The sequence below is a fragment of the Falco punctatus genome (genome assembly GCF_963210335.1).
Source record: "Falco punctatus genome assembly, chromosome: 11".
NCBI lineage: Eukaryota > Metazoa > Chordata > Aves > Falconiformes > Falconidae > Falco > Falco punctatus.
This window is the reverse complement of record NC_137591.1, coordinates 4,218,789-4,231,604: the sequence shown is the minus strand read 5'-3', so window position 1 is coordinate 4,231,604 and position 12,816 is coordinate 4,218,789. Positions and strand designations below refer to the sequence as shown.

The following is a 12,816-nucleotide window of genomic DNA, read 5'->3' as shown; positions in this document are numbered from 1 at the left end:
ACGTGCCCCTGCACCTGTCCGTGCATGCACTGCTCATGCATGCATACACATGTGTGCGCATGCAGATGTGACACGTGTGGATGCGTGCACGTACATGTGTATGCGTGCACAGGCCCAACATGTGCACAGACACATGTGTGCATCCAGCAGGACAAGGCTGCGAGGTGCTGCACCCCCTGGCTTGGGGTTTGCTAGGGGTCCGGGTGCTGTGTGGGGCTGATTGGTATATGGGGCCAGCTGGCATATGTGACTGGGTGCTATATGGGGCTGGTTGGTGTATGGGGCCAGTCTGTATATGGGGCTGGGTGGTATATGGGGGCATGTGCTATATGGGGCTGGTTATATATATGGTGGGGTGGTATATGGGGCCAGGTGCTATATGGAACCAGACAGCATATGGGGCCAGTTGGTATATGTGGCCAGGTGCTATATGGAGCCGAGTGCTCTATGGGGCTAGTTAGTATATGCAGTGGGGTGCTATATGGAACCAGATGGCATATGTGCTATATGTGGCCAGGTGCTATATGGGGCCAGGTGCTAATATGGGGCTGGTTTTAAAGATAGTGGGGTGGTGCTGAGCCCCTGCGGCGTGGCATGGAGCATGGGAGGGAAGGGGAGAGCACAGCAGAGCAGCGCAGGGTGCAGAGGCGCCCACGGACACGCCGGTGTGCAGCAGTCAGCTGTGGAGCTATGTGCTTTTATCAGACACCCCCATCCGCATTTTGCAACCCTGCAGTAACACAACTGGAATTATTTATTATTGTTTCTTCTTATTAATTTAATTAAGTCTTGTTGCTGTAGCGTTTTTTTCCCCCGTATTAAAGGAAATGAAGTCAACATCATTAAACGGAGTGGGATAGGCGTATGCCAAAGTATTTGTAAGAGCACGTTAAAAATATTCTAATATGAATTCCAGCTGTCTTGCAGGCCGCTGGTAACTTTTCCTGAGAAACCCAGCGACACCGCGGCCCCGCTGCCGTCGTCTGTGGGCCGAATGCAAATTTGTCACAACGAGGGGAAGCAGCCTTGGTTATTTCCTCCAATCACACTTTTTAAATCAAGTTAGCTCGCAATTCATAAAGGCCTTTGGCATCGCCTTTGGAGTAAGTCTCGTGAGGTTTGTAATTAAAGGCAAATTGCACCAACCTCGTCTGCTCTGCAGATCAGCAAAAGCCCCAGTGAGCCCAGCCTGGTGCTGCCTGGGGCACATGGCATGGCTGGGGGGTCCTGCCCAGGGGCAGCAGGTTGGTGGGGTTCCTAGGTGCCAGGGGATGTGTTTTGGGGTATCTGTGTGCAGGTACAGTCACGTGCTGGGGTACTGGTGTGCATACATGGTGTGTACTGGGATGTCTGAGTACTGGGGTACCTGGGTGCCAGGGTCCCCAGGTCCTGGGGGTACATGTGTGCTGGGGTGCCAGGGTGCCTGGCTGCAGGTGTAGCAGTATACTGAGGTGTCTGTGTTCGGGGGTACCTGTGCGCAGGTATAGCGCTGTACTGGGGTGCCTGGAGTGTCTAGTGCTGGGGTTGCTGTGCACCAGTGGTACCTGTGTGCCAGGGTACCTGAGTACTGGGGTACCTCTGTGCTGGGGTACTAATGAATCAGGGGTACCTGTGTGCCAGGTTACCAGAGTAGTGGGGTACTGTGAATCAGGGGTACTGGTGTGCTAGGGTACCTGAGTACTGGTGTACCTGCGTGCTGCTATGCTGGTGAATCCGGGGTACCAGTGTGCTGGGGTACCTGTGAATCCAGGGTACCTGGCCTGCCACTGCCCCGACTTCCACACAAATTTCCAAGCTGCCATAAAACCATCCAAAGGGGTGAGGTGAAGCACAGAGGCCCCAGCGAGAGCTGCAAGGGGGTTGGTGTCTCACTGCAGCCCCCTTTGCACTCCCACAGCTGGAGGGCACGGAGCACACCGCCACGCAGGTGGGCATGGGCTCCTTCCCCTCTGGCATCCCATCCCGCTGTCTCGGAGGCTTTGGGAAGAGCAGCACTGCCGCAAAAAGGGAAAAGCATCTCCAATGGACTCTCCATCAGACGGGGGAGGGCAGTCGGCCACAGCTGCTGTCCCCTTCCACTCAGGTGTCCAGTGTCCTCTGCTCTAAACATTTCTCCTTCACTTACCAATTTTCCAAACTGTGAGCGAGAGGCAAGATTTTCCGTGGAGATTTGGTGCTTTCTCCACATTGCATGTGCAGGAGGCCTGCCCACAGGTTCCCTTCACCAAGTGGGGCAAAATTCATATGCACGAAAGTTTGGAGCTCAGTGACACGGCAAATCTGGAGATATTCCTTGAATTTAAGGAAAGCGGGGGGTGGGGGGTGGAAAATCACAGTTTATTGCTGCGGTGCAGTTGCAGAAAACAGTTATAGCCTCCCACCCTGTGTGCTGCGTTACTGTTGGGGGGTTTATCCCAGATTTTATTAGCCATGTAAGCATCTACTGGCAGCATGTGACTGTCCTGCATGCAGCGTCGCACGCTCAGAAGTGCCTCCTCCCTTGCTCAGAAGCGCAAGTCTTGATGACTTGCAAATGCATCTGGTGGGCTGGAGCGGTTCAGCCTTCCTGCAGCTTCTGCCCCTGCAACCCTGCCCTGACCTTGGGCGCAGTCAAGGGGACCCAGCAGAGCCGGCACTGGGACGAAATCCTGGTGGATTGTGTCAACCCCTGAATTGCAGCAATGCCACCAGCACTTTTGAGATTGAATTTTCTTTTTAATTTTTTTTTCTCTACCATTAAAGGATGCAATGGGACATAACAGGCAAACCCATCACAGGGCCTAACGGGGCTGGTGGGGAGAGGCCGAGCTGCCACCCCTTACCGGGGTGCCCAAGCCCTCAGGCCTGGGGGACCCCCTGGCTTTACCCATCTGGCCCGTGGGCAGCAGAAGCAGCCCTGGGACATGAGGGTCCTGCAGTAACTGCACCCAACTGGCATGAAACACCTCTGCTGCCGGGCTGGGAGAGCTGGAGGCTGCTGCCCGAGGGTCTGCGTCCCACTGTCACCGGGGAGGATGCCACCGGCTCCAGCACCACGCTCCAGAGCACGTAAACCCCCACTATATACACATACAGATAGATAGATAAAATATATGTGGATGTGCACATCTATACGGGGTGTGCCGCCGCGGTGCGTGCAGCTGCTGGCAGGCAGGACCGTGCGGGGCGGGAGGGCTCGGCGGGTCCATCCGTGTCCCCCCCCTCCCTGTCCCACGCCGGCGTAGCCGGGCCCGGGGGGCACCGCAGGGAGCGGCAAGGGCGGGCGCGGGGTGGGCGCGGCGGCTGCCAGGTGCCCCCCTCCCTCCGTCCCTGCATCCTTCCATCCCTGCATCCCTCCATCCCTCTGCCCCTCCATCCCTCCCTCCCTCCGCGCCGCCCCGCTCTGCCGCCCCCGCTACTTTTGTTGAGACTTTATTTTGCGGCGGGGGTCGGGGAGCGCCGGCTTACCCCTGCCTTCTTCCCCCCAGCACCCCCATTTTCGCATTTTTTTTTAATTAATTTTTTTCGGGGGGGGAGGGGGGGGCCGTCTCTGAGCTGGCCAAAACCTCCCCGCTCTCCGCATGTGCGTGATTTAGAGTGACATAATTGCGAGCCGGGGCTGGAGCAGCGATAAATCAGCCCGTCGCCGGCGCGGTGCTGCCGTGACTCGCCCCAGCGCCGGACGGAGACTGCGGCAAAAGAGAGACTAAAAAAAATGGGGGGATGGGGATGGTGAAAGGGGGGGGAACGAAGGACAAAAAAATAAGGGGGGGGGGGGGAAATCCGCAGCCCGCGGTGCGGCGGCGGAGCGCGGAGCGAGCGCGGGGGTTGCGCGGTGCGGCGCGGCTGGAGCGGCGGCGGGTCCCGACCTGCGCGGGCTGCGCTTCTCCTGGGGTTCTATTTTCCTTTTTTTTTTTTTTTAATTTTTTTTTCCCCCTTTTTCTTTCCTTATCCTGTACCTTAGATGAAAATGGCTACCACTGACTTGGCGAGCGTTTGCGAAGGCAGAGCTGGCAGGTTGCGAGATTTATTTATTTATCCTCCCCCCCCCAAAAAAAAAAAAAGAAATAATCCCCAACAACCCACAAACCTAAAAGCCAGCCCCAAATCAAACCGCAAACTTTAAAAGCTTTGCTCCCCTCCCCTTTTCCCCCCTATTTTCGGTCCCTCCGCATCCCTCGCGGTGCGGTGCCAAGGCTGTGCCGGAGGGGGGGCGCGGAGGCAGGGGAGCTGCGACGCCCATCCCCGCCGCCCACGCCGGGCAGCCGCCGGCAGCGCGAGCAGGCACCGGGCACGGCCGGGCAGCAGCCGCCGGCAGCGCGGGCAGGCACCGGGCACGGCCGGGCAGCAGCCGCCGGGCTGCGGATTCCCTCGGCGAGTACAAATGGTGCGGCGGAGCGGGCGGATGCTGCGGCGGACACTGTGCTCCCGCGTAGGGATTATTCACTTTTTTTTATATATAGTATTATTTTTTATTTTTTATTATCATGCCACAGATCTGCAACTGTACGTGCAAATAAAAGCGAGAGCTCATGGATACCGCTTTCCTTCCCAGCGAGGACTGAGTAGTTAATCCAATAAGTATATGTATTGTTTGGGGTGCTGTGTGTGTGTGTGTGTGAGTGTGGAGGGGGAGGGGGGGTAGTTAATCATGTATCGCAAAGTATGGATAATATATGTGAATATTAAAGTGACATGGGGTCTCGGCGAGGGGGCTCCTTCTGGGGAAAGGACAAAGAAGAAAGTGGAAACAATCTTTTAAAATATTTTCCATTCATAAAAATGGCAGAGGGCTTATACACCAGTCTATTTCTGCGTCTGACTGCACAGCTAATACGTTATTGCCAGCTTCAAAAGATAATTGTAGTGTCGGTAGAGACCTAATAATACAGTAGCACATGTAATTTTAAACAACACCTCATTGTTTATTGGGATGTAACTTTCCCAAAGTTTATTTGTAGCATTAAGAGATTTTTAAGTGCAGAACAAATTGCAAATGAGCAGCTGTGGGGCGATGCATGTTTTGTATGACTACGAGGGTTTCTATATTTAGTGACAATCTGAATCTGAAGAGGATTAAAAAAAAAAAAAAGCAAAAAAAAACCAACACCAGAATATCTGTAAGGAAATGCTTATTTCCTCCTGGAGGAGGGGAGCTGTGCTGGGGGATCTCCGGGCTTGGCTTTTCAGTTTTCTGGGGGAGAAATAATACAATCTGCTTGTCTCTGCCCGCGAGCTTCATGACCATACGTACACCTGCTCCATAGGCTCAGAAATAACCTTTTCATCTAAGAAGTTAACGAAGGGGTCGGGCATAGGTACGTGGGGCGGTGTCGTGATTTATGTGTTTTTCCAGGAATCCAAATAAAACCGTAGCTGAGCATGTCCCTTTGTAAGGGCCACCTGTGCATCGTGCCTGGCTGTTCCGGGGGTTACCCTATGGAAATCATCCCAGCCCAGTATAGAAGTTAACACAACAGTCGGGTGAGCAGAGGATGGTCTCACCTTCTCCCTGCTGTTAAGAGAGGAGAGCAGTGATTGTGACAGGCAGCCCACACGGTTTACACTTCTTTTTTTTCCTTTTTTTTTTTTTTTTAAGAAAAACTTCTCTTCTGCAAAAAACAAAAGCAGCATCTCCAGAGAGATCCAGTACCAGCACAGGGTGCCCATCCCAGGTCTATATTGCCAGGGCTTACAATGCGGCAGGTCAGTGAATTACAGTAATAAAGACTTCAAAAAAAAAATTTCAGTTGCTGAGGCTAACACATTTCTTTCGCTGTTCCAAAGGAGCTAGCTGTAGGCACTGGGGAAGGCAGAGCAAGCAAAACAGAGTGGGTATGCTTCACTCTCTGGTTTTTTTACACCATCTTTTAGGCAGAAGCGTTGGGTCTCATGCAGATTTGAGTTCTTACAACCAACCTTTGCACATGAGGTAGATACACACGACTTTTATGACTTGCTCCTTGCACACTATGAAGTCGTCTATAGAATTAGAAAAGGTAGAGGAGTGAAAAGTTACTAATCACGGTGGAAGAGTGTTACTTCTTATTCCCTGAAATTTCATTTAGCTCAAAGTTTATGGGATAAAAATGGGTTTTCTAGAATACCTGTATTAGATGGTGCCTGTTCTTCCTGTGAGGAATATAGACCTTAACACATTTTAAAAAATACCTCATTTGGGGCTGAAAAGGGTGATTTTTATAGCAGAAAAGAGACAAAGTTAGCAAAACTTGTGATGGAAAACCTTACTGCTCCATATCTGCGAGGAAAGCGATCACACCTCACGTGTGCTCTAGGTCAGCGGGGCTTAAAATATTTTGAAAGAAATAGTTGAGGAAGAGATTTTCAGATTAATTACGTGTGACACACACAACGCCAGAGGAGCAGTAACAAACCTGCACCTGTCACCGTGCCCACCTTGCCAGCCCCTAAACTAGGTGCAAAGTTGTCAGAGTTTTTGTCTGAAAAGGCCACTCTGATTTAATTTTTTTTTCTTCCCAGAATTTTAGCATAGCTAAGAAATGTGGAAAATTACTTACTGCTGAAACAGATCGCTGGTTTGTTTTTTTTTATCTATTTATTTATTTTGGGAAATAATGCAAATTTCATTTGGAAAGTTATAGACCCCAGAGAAAAGCGTGCAGCGAAGGGCAGCAGGGAACACATGGTAATTAGGGCTAAAATGCCATGCTGCTTCTGAGCAGTGTAGGTGATGTTGGCATTTTTGCACTATATTCCTGGTTTCTCTTAGAAGTAACTTTTCTTTGTGATGTACCTCAAGTTTGTGTTACCTGAATCTTACCAAGTCCAATTCGCAATTCTTAAGCTTTATTTTTCACCCCATGTATGGAATCCCAGCTTTTATATTGGGAGAGAACCCTGAATGTAAAATGTTCTGTGAGAAAAAACAGCAACAAAAGATGTTGCTTTCCTTTTGAGAAATATATTGCATACATATGACAACGCATAGCTATGTAATACACTAAAATAAAGTGTGTGTGTGTGTGTGTATGGCCACATAAACGTTACTTGTCCCACCACATTTATACCACCCTTGCACAAACTTTATTCAAGCAAAATTTTCATTGAGATGTGCAAGATTAGGTCCAAAGTGTTTATGCCAAACTGCCTGATAGAACACTGGATATAGGACGATGGCAATATTGATACTGTGCGCTGTAATCACTCGGTATCACCAGAGAGCAATTTTGTTCCATTGTGAGAGGTGTCCATCCAGTCCCAACAGCAGTGACACTGCGGTTCTATGTATAAACAAAATACATCTGAGGGCAACTGTATGTATTTGCATCCTTCCCCGGCTTTGAAAGGGAAGTTTATCCAGCTGGATGGTGGTATCAACATGGTGGGCAGGGACCTATAGGTGCACGCTGGCACCTGGCATAACCCTGCTCTGCTGTAGGGCTGGGCCAGCAGGCACTGCTCAAACCGATCAGGACATCACAGAGAGCTTATTAAACTGCATCCACTATTGCAGGGAACTTCCACTTTGTGGTATTTTGGGTTTTCAAATAAATTCTGCTTGTGAAGTGGTACTTGTGTTAAAATAGTATTACCATTTCTTTTGCTCCTCATTAGATCTGCAGGAAAACAAAAGGGGAAACGCTGCCTATCCCGCCTCTCTGTTCCGTTCGCTTCCTTTCTGTAGCCTGCACACTTTTGCTAGGAAGTTATTTCCTCCGCAATGCATCTCGCAATAGACTCAAGACCCTGTGAAAATGCATTACAAGTCTGCAGGCATTTCTGCAATACACTCGGTTCTGGAGCTGGCACTTCATGTACAGCTGTGCCAGGCAGCAGTGCCTCCAGTAACTCACGGTTAAAGTAGGAGATTTCACAGAGGAACGGATAGGATTGACCAATTATAGTGCAGTTATTCCCACTTGCCCTTAGCATCACTGCATTAATAACCATCCCCATGTGCATGCGACTTTGGCGATGCACCTATGGCCCAGACCTCAAATTGCGGTGCAGCCGCCTTCATCTGTCAAATGGGGACCGCAGCACCTCTTCACCCTCCATTGCTCTCCTGCTGGGAATCGTGATGATGGCCAGAAAATACCGCATGCAAAAATGTTATTATTTACACATATTTAGTGGTGTAAGGTGAGAATTTCCATTCAAACATATTAACCCGCTTATTTAAGCTACGCCCTGAAATTTGGAGCCTGGAGGGTGAAACTTCTGCCCACCTCCACTCGTGTTTGAGGGTGACACAGTGTTTGCACGACTGTGGCATTTATTTATACTGCATCAAGGTTTGGAGCCTTCAGACCGAGGAGGGAAACCCCCTTACGCTCAGTTTTCTGTGTACACGGGGAATAATAAAGCAGTCTCTTCTCCAGAGAGAGTCTTACAGACTACTCTCCTTTTTACTGTCAGAATATAAATTTCATGAAGGATGGTGGGACCAAGCTAGGCATGGCCCTAACCTACGGCTCCTCCATGACAGTTCTGCTGGGATTCGTAGCAGATTCTGTAGCGGATGTCGTGGGATGACACAGAAACACCTGGGCATTGATTTCCATCCACCGTAACGGCCTTGGAGTCTTTAGTTTTGGAGATGCAATTCATAGCGGCGTGTGGCTCTAAAGGTCTTGATGGAGAGGGGATCAGGACTGAGCCGCTGGTGATTTTGGGGGGCTTCTGGCTCTCAGTGGGGCGAAGCTGCCTCCGGGGCAGGCAAGCAGGCACAGTGGCTCTCCCAAAGCCACTAGCATCGCTCAGGGCCCCGCAGAGCCCCGTTGTCAGGATCAGGCCTTTAATGATTGCTGCTGTATGTTAACAGGCCATACCACATATAGACCGGCTATTGTCAGCGCTGATCCTTGTCCAACTGACGGGCTATTCAAAGCACTTCTCAAGCCTCTCCAAAATCCCAGCTTGTTCTACCCCGATGACAGCCATCCCTCCCATTCGGAGTTTTCTTTGTACGCTTGATAACATGGTGGAAATCCCTTATTATGCTTCTTTTAATAATGCTTTCACATGGCAAGGGGACATGATGTTTTAATTTATGCAGTACACATCATCCTTCGACAATTTGCTAAGAGGAACCCTCGCGACCTAAGCCTGCGCCGAATAACAGAAGTTTATGCAAAACCAGTGGTTTCCAACCTGTGGTCTCTGGCCCGCTGGGAATCGGCGGGCTCCTTCGGAGGGGTCACCAGGAGGTAACCGAGAAAGCAGAGAGCTGCTGCCGGGAGGTTAAAATGCGCCGCGCACGGAGCCGTGCTCTCACCAGCACAGGTCTGAGGCTCCCAGGCTCGAAACTGAGAATCACTGTCTGAGGGTTTTTTCCCTTTCTGATTTCTTTTTTTATTTTTTTTCCTCCCCTCTCTGCTCAGTGCGCTGGGGCGGCAGCCCTCTGTGTCTTTAAATACCTGCTCGAGTCGATTAAAAGGAGTAAATTCGGAGGGATAACCATGCCACTTGTTAAGTTGGGAGGGAAGTTGTGTGAGTAGAAGTCTCACTTTGTTGTAAAAAAAAATAGTAATTAACCTTCAGATCCACTTTCTCTCCCCCCCCCCCCCCCCCCCCGATTAATTTTGCAGTATTATCACGCATCTTGAGGCTTCCAGTTTTAGGAATATAATGCTTCTGCTGTTAATGAAGCGGGTATCCACGATCAAGGGGAGCTGAGAGCTACAGACAATTGTTTGTTTGCCTTTATTTCTCACGCCCTTTGAAGGTTTTTCTTTTTTTTTTTTTTTTTATTAAGTGACTTTAGCAGATTGTACCCTCGGAGCTGTGAATAATAGGGTTATTCTACAAAAATGGCCAAGGCTAGTTAAGACACACAAAGCCAGGAAATCCTTTCAGGGATGAAATCAGGACTATTTTAGGGGTGTCGTGTAAGTTGGAGACTGCAGCTCGGCCCCGGGCTGCTGCATTACTGTCAGGGTCGGCCGCGCTGCTGGAAGGAAAGTTCCTCCCCTGCCCCGGGCTTGCCCGGCCCCCGCGGGCCGGAGGGGAGGCCCGCACCAGGGGGGGTGTGTGCAAAGCACGGGGAGCAAAGGACGGGAAGGGGGGTGCAAAGCACAGGGAGCGGGGTGCAAAGCAAGGCTGGTGCCCCTGCAAAGTGTGTGTTTGGGTGTTTGCTAGTGCCAGGTAACTTTGCCCGTGCTTTGCTGCTGCAAAGGCATGGGGGGGGGTCCCCGCGCCGGTTGCCCTTGCGGTGGGGTGCACATGGGGGGGCTGCGCGTGCAAGGGAGGAGGCTACCCGTGCAAGGGGGGGGTGGGTGGGTTACCGGTGCAAGGGGCGGGGGTTACCGGTGCGGGGGCGGTGGGGGTGGTGTACCCGTGCAGGGGAGGAGGTTACCGGTTCGGAGAGGGGGAGTTACCCGTGCAAGGCGGGGTTACCCGTGGCAAGGGAGGTTACCGGGGGGGGGGGAGCTATCGGTGCAAGGGGCGCTCGCTGCCCACCGCCCCCCTCGCCCAGCACCCCTGCGGAGCACCCCGTGGCTGGGAAGGGGCTTGGGGGCGGGCTACAGGCCCGCAGCGGCGACTGCCCGTCCTTGGGCTTGGGGGAAAGCGGGTGCGGGGGGGAGCGGTGAGCCCCGCCGTCCCCCGGTGCGGGTCTCCTATGCAAATCGCGGAGATTGCGGAAATAAGCGGGGGTGGGGTGGGGGTGTCGGGGGCACGGGGGGAGGAGGAGGAGGAGGAGGAGGAGGGGAAGGGGAGGAGGGAGGCGGGCGGCTGCCGAATCGCTCGCAACTTCTGCAAAGTCCCAGGCGCTCGGAGCGCGCCCGGCAGCGCGGGGAGGCGGCGGCAGCGCCCGGGAGTCACAGCGCCACCCCCCCACCCCCCAAACCCCAAGGCAAAAAAACCCCAACACCCCACCCCCACCCCCCAAACCCCACTAAATCCACCCCCAGACCCACCTAACGTTAGGCGGTAATTGGTTGCGGCGTTTATTCTCTTCCGGGTTCCCAACGGCTGCAAGTTTATTTTAGCTCTAGCAAAAAAATAAAATTCGCAGAAGAATAAATAAAGCGGCGGCGGCGGCGGCCCAGCCAGAGCGCCCCGAGTGCCGCCGGGCGACCCCGCCTGCCCCGGGTACCTGGCGCCGCTTAAACTTCGCTTTTTTGTTGTTTTTTACCCCGATTTCCACGCTTTTGCCGAGAGCAGCAGCTATTGTCTGGGCGCGAGCTGCGCGGGCTCTGGGAGCGCAGGGAGCGCGGGCGCGGATGTCTGCACCGGAGTTGCCTTGGGGTTGGTTGTTTTTTTTTTTTTTAAATGTTTTTTTTTTTCCAGGGATTTGAGAAAACCGCTGAGCTTGACAGATTCCCCCCCGACCCCCCTCCGCGGGACCGCCCGTACGTGCGCGCCGGCTCCGTACGCGCCGTCTGGAGCGCCCGCGGCCGCGCACAAAGAAACGCGGCTGGGCGCGGGATGTGACGGACCGCGGGGAAGGCCAATCGGAGGGGCGGGGCTCTGTGACGTTGCCGAGCGCTGGCCAATCAGCGGTGGGGGTGGGTGTTGCGACGTTTGAACTCCCCGGGGGGAGGGGCGCGCCTTTTTTTTCTCCTTTTTTTTTCGGGATTTTTTTTTTTTCCCTTTTCCGCCGAAGTTGGCGGCGCCCCGCAGGGACGAGGCCACTGGCGGGGACGGGGAGCCGCGAAAACCTCCGGATTTAGCACCCAAAAAAAAGCAAAAACGGGGGATGGGGAGAAGAAAAAAAAGCGGTTTATTATGTTTTGTTTTGTTTTTTTTTTAAAGAGCGCATTTAAAAATTATTAATATTTTAAAGCGTGCTGACTCGGGGAAAAATAACTTGCGCGGCCGCTTGTTTAGCTCTGAAAAATACGGCGGGTGGGGGGGAGAAGGTGCTTTTGCTCTTCTCCCCCCCCCCCGTTATTTTTTTTGGGGGGGTGTCCGCGGCTGCGGAGGGGCTGCGCTTGACCGCGGGCCCTGCCTAGAGGGCGCAACCAGCCGTCCCGCGGCCAAAAGTCTCCCGAAGGGCGCCAAAAGTTACTTAAAGATAATGCTGCAAACCGCAAAGCGCTGGGAGCGGTGCAGCCCCCCCGCCGGCTTCTACACGAGCTGCATAGGCGGGGAGCGGGATTTTTTCCCCCTGTACCTATGGATGGGATTTTTCCCTGCTCCCTTCGCCTGCCCCCGCATGGATAACTACGCGGAGGGACGCCGAGGTCGCTTTCAGCATCAGTGGAAAAAGCTGTTCCCAAGCGGGGGGGGGAGCACAAGCCACGGGACACCCTACAGTCCCCATGAGCGGGCTGGAGAGCATCCAAACCCCAAACCCAAACGCTGCCGGTGCCAAAACAATGCGCTCCAGAAGTGGCAGGAGCCGCGGGTGTATTTTTAATTTTAAGCGCTTCACTTTTAAGGAGCGATTTTATTAGTAAAGGGGTGTGTGTGTGTGCGCGACGTGCAGATGAATTTATGCGTTGCAATTTTATTTATTTATTTATTTATTTTAAGTGCAATAAGCACCCCTGACCATAAAGCGCTTGATTTAAAATGACAAGTGCCAAAGGGGATGGGGAAAGTTGTGAACGCAGCGCCGCTCCCCCCGTGCCCCCCCCTCCCCTCCCCGGCCATGGGCCGAGCGGGGCCGCAGCCGTCGGGAAAAGACGAAACAAAAAAAAACCAACCCCAAACCGACCCCCCATCCCCCCCCCACCGCCCCCACAAAACCCCCGAAACAAGAAAACTTTGAGCCGAGCCCCGCTGGCTCTCCGCGGCTGCCCGCGCTGCGGGGCGGCGGGGCGGAGGGAGGCGGCGGCGCCGCAGCCCCCTCCCCGCCCCTCCCCGCCCCCGCGGGCGGGCGGCGCGCAGCGCTGAGCGGGCGGCGCG

General features: G+C 53.2%; 1 long non-coding RNA gene across 1 annotated transcript; it reads left to right on the top strand.

The window, feature by feature from the left end:
- Positions 1–9,529, top strand: LOC308071265. The gene is made up of 2 exons (XR_013931030.1): positions 1–4,263; positions 4,307–9,529. It is a non-coding gene; the product is annotated as an uncharacterized lncRNA (long non-coding RNA).
- The last annotated feature ends 3,287 nt before the right edge of the window (positions 9,530–12,816 follow it).